The sequence below is a fragment of the Zingiber officinale genome, chromosome 9A, assembly GCF_018446385.1.
Source record: "Zingiber officinale cultivar Zhangliang chromosome 9A, Zo_v1.1, whole genome shotgun sequence".
Classification (NCBI taxonomy): Eukaryota; Viridiplantae; Streptophyta; class Magnoliopsida; order Zingiberales; family Zingiberaceae; genus Zingiber; species Zingiber officinale.
The window spans coordinates 89,377,767-89,382,032 of record NC_056002.1 but is presented as its reverse complement, the minus strand read 5'-3'; positions in this window follow the sequence as shown (position 1 = coordinate 89,382,032).

The window sequence follows — 4,266 nt, the reverse complement described above, 5'->3', positions numbered from 1 at the left end:
GCAAGTATAGGGCATCGTCAGCCGAATCAGAAGACCGTCGAGCTCTGACGTTAAATATCGAGAGTCGAACCGGCGACTATAAACCCTCCGGCCGAAAGACCGTCGAGCTCTGACATTAAATATCGAGAGTCGAACCGGCGACTATAAACCCTCCGGTCAGAAGACCGTCGAGCTCCGACGTTAAATATCGAGAGTCGAACCGGCGACTATAAACCCTCCGGCCGGAAGGCCGTCGAGCTCCGACGTTAAATATCGAGAGTCGTACCGGCGACTATAAACCCTCCGGCCGGAAGACCGTCGAGCTCCGACGTTAAATATCGAGAGTCGTACCGGCGACTATAAACCCTCCGGCCGGAAGACCGTCGAGCTCCGACGTTAAATATCGAGAGTCGAACCGGCGACTATAAACCCTCCGACCGGAAGACCGTCGAGCTCCGACGTTAAATATCGAGTCGTACCAGCGACTATAAACCCTCCGGCCGGAAGACCGTCGAGCTCCGACGTTAAATATTGGGAGTCGCGCCGGCGACTATAAACCCTCCGGCCGGAAGACCGTCGAGCTCCGACGTTAAATATTGAGAGTCGCGCCGGCGACTATAAACCCTCCGGCCGGAAGACGACAATAAAGAGGTCGACTCTTAAGTCGTTTGGCCGATCGTCCGATTAACCAAAAGTACCGACTATAAACCCTCCGACCGGAAGACCGTCGAGCTCCGACGTTAAATATCGAGTCGTACCAGCGACTATAAACCCTCCGGCCGGAACGAAAGACGCTTGAAGATAAGCGGCAAGGGAAAGTAGTGACAAGTCGTATGCCACCTACACCCGCTCGGGAGGCCTAGTTGGCCAAGTTGTGTGTCATAGGCCCCGACCAATTACCCACAAGCATGCAAAGTAGAAACGAAGTTGCACAAAGATAAATTTTCCATTTAAATTAGAGAAATCAAGGTCGAGCAGCCGAATTACAAAAAAGGAAATTTTTGGCCGAACGGCCGAATTACATAAAGACTTCTATTCCAGAAAATCATAAAGGTCCTTAGGGATGGTGCTAAGGAGCGCCGCATAGTCTTGGGCCGGGATGCTGGCGGAGTCAGGGAGCTGACCCTTGGACTTCAGATAGTCCATCGTGGCGGTGAGGGCAAGCTCAAAGGCAGTGTACATCCGTTCGTAAACTTTCTCCGAGAATTTGGCCGAACGGATGTAATTTAGCCTCAAGGCGGCGACCCGGCCTAGCTCAGCCTCCTGGTATTCCTTGAGGGCCGCTCGGGAAGCATCGGCGGCTGCCTGGTGTTCTTGCAAGGCAGCCTCAAGCTTCGCCACCTCATCCGATCGGGCCGCCTTCTCGCCGGCTAGCTGATCCATCAGTTCCTTAACCCGTTGCTCCAGGCCCCGCGCCTTGATGTTTTTCTTCTCCAGGTCGGCGATGGTCGTCTTCTTCCGATCGGTGGAAAGACTTATCTTCCGATCGAGCGTCTTCACTTGTCTCTCAAGTTCTCCCAGAGTATAGGCCTGATCGGCCATCTTCTTTTGCTCAGCCGCCAACAGATCTTGGGTCTTCTTGAGCTCTTTCTGCAACTCGGCGTATGAAGGATCCTGGGAGGGCGCGCCGCTCGAACTCCTTAGCCTCTTTAATTCTTCGTCCACCATGGCTAGACGATTGGAGACAGCGATCTCCTCTACCCATCTCTGACATAAATAAAATCATTAATAGCCGAACAGAATTACGGCATAAAAAACTTCGGAAGAAAACACACTTACCCCAGTGGCCTGCTTCATGTGGCTGTTGGCCAGATTGCCGAGTGGAATCATCGCGACACGCGCCCGAGCATCGGCCCACATCTCGGCTAGGGGCCCCTTCATGGTGATCATGTGCTCAGGCGCAGTTGGCCGATCGGACTCGGGCATCAACTCTTCGGTGGGGAGATGCAGGGAGACCCTGATGGTACGGCGCCGACCGGGCATCGTCTGAGCGGAAGCTGGGGAAGGATCGGAGGCCGGTGCAGAAAACTGGGACAAAATGGTCGAGCGCTGGACTCGGCGAGGAGAGGGCGGAAGGGCGCTGACAGGTATGGCCTGGGGCTTTGCCGCGAGAATCGGCGGTGGTCCGTTCGGACGGCTGGACCGCGGAAGTGGCCAATCGAAGGGGTGTCTCCGTTCGGCGCTTCTTTTGTCGGGGAAGGCGCTCTTCCTCCTGAGCGGAGCCTTCCTCCTGAACTGTTGGTCCCCTGCTGGGGGTGGCGCCTCTTGCCACATCCCGAGGAGAGGCTTGAGCGGCCGACTCCTCGTGAGTCCCGCTCTCCCCTTCGTGTGAGCCGACCGGGTCAATACCGAGCAGCTCCATCTCCTTGGCAGCTGCGGCCTCAACCGCCGCCGCTTTCCTCTTCAAAATCCCAGCCATCACGGACTCCATGACAATGTCCGCTGCAAAGGAAAAAGGAGAAAATCAGTTAGCAATCAAGGCGAATGTACAAGTAAAATTCTTACCGAAGTCGCTCGGGAGGGGAGTCCGGATTGGACTCAGGCCAAATATGTACATCACCCCTTCAGGTAAGAACTTGTTGATGTCGAACTTCAGACCGGCTAGCATGTTGGCAGCATGAAGATAGTCCGGTCGGGTCTTGAACCTCTTTAGCTCAGGGGAGATTGGCGGTCCGACCTGCCACTGGGTTCGGAAGGAGGCCCGTTCGGGAAGACGAAGATAGAAGTAGTACTCTTTCTAATGTTTATTGGAAGAGGGTAGTTTATTAAAGAAGACTAGACCGGGTCGAGCCTGGAACATGTAAGTACCCAGCTCGGACTGTTTAGGATAATAAAAATAATAGAAGACCTCCGGTCGGAGGGAAATGTTGTGGATTTTGAGCAAGACAACAACGCCACATAGAAGGCGGAAGGTGTTAGGGACTAAGCTTCTGAGCGGAATGCCGAAAAAATTACAAACTTCTATGATAAAGGGATGGATTGGAAAGCGCAGACCGGCTATGAACTGGTCGCGGAAAACACAGAAAGCTCTGCGCGGCGGTTTGTGTGGCCGAGCGGAGAGGGAGGGTAAGATAAGTTCAAAATCAGAGGGAATGTCAAAATTATCCATCGGAATATCGGCGTCGCGTCGATCGAAGCGAGACTCCATGGTGGTATACCACGGGCCGAGGGCTAGGTCTTGAGGCTGAGAGGAACTGGCCATTGTCCGAACGGGCGAAACCACAAAAGGCGAGGAGAGGCAAATGATAGAAAGAAGAAGACGACAAATAATACAGCAACCAGAGAGCGAGAACTCGGCAAAAAACACGAGGATAATAGAGAAGGGGTAAGGACCTTACAAAGAAGCTGAGGATCGAAAGGAGGAGGCTAGAGATCGCCGGAAACGGAAAAGCGGGATCGCCGGAAGTCTGAAACGCCAAAGGAAGTTGTGGAGCACGAGAAGGCATAGATGCGACGAGGAGGGGGAGAAGGAGAAGGCTTTATAGGGTTGAGCCCGAGTGGCCTCCACCGTCGGATGCAGGTCACGGGAACCGAAGCACGCATCGGTCCATCCATTTTAAACCCCCTGGTCTCGTCACCCGCGACGCCGCCGCCGTATGATGACGGCAGCAGCGCCACGTGGCATTCGACCACTGGAGTGCATTTAATGAGCGCATGCCCGGCCTTAATGTCAAAGATTGGCGCAAATTTCGAAGAGATCCGAGGAATGTTGGCGTTGACTAAGGTCATAGCTACCCCCGTGGGGGTCGAGCGGAGGATAGTTTCACAGAGACGCCGCTCGGCGTGACTGGCGGTCCAGTCAGTCGGACTAATCGCCTCCTTCGACTAGACTTGAAGGGGAGGCAAGTGATCCGGCAGTAAGGACGGGGGACCCCCTTTGTGGGGAGCCAATGACACGTGAAGGTCAGAAGTCAAAAGGGTCAGCATGAGGCCCATCCGATCGGAGAAGGGTCGGGTCAACCGGCCGAACGGGTCCGGGCGGAATCAAAGACAACCCGACGAGGAGTCGGGTTTCCGACGCTCATGGTGAATAGGGTCGCCGGGCTGAGCGGGTAGCCCACTCGGCTGAGGCGTAAAGCATCAATGCTGTGAAGGAACAGTCTCAGCCGAGCACCCGGTCGAACCGACACCTACGCCCAGTCGGACCGATGCCTGCTGAGCAGATGGATGCTCGGCTCGGGGAAAAAAGAGACAAGGACAAGGGGACATTGGGGAACATCTTCTGACAACAGGCATGTTCGACGACCAAGTCATACACAGAATCCTACGACAGAAGGTTCTGCCGTC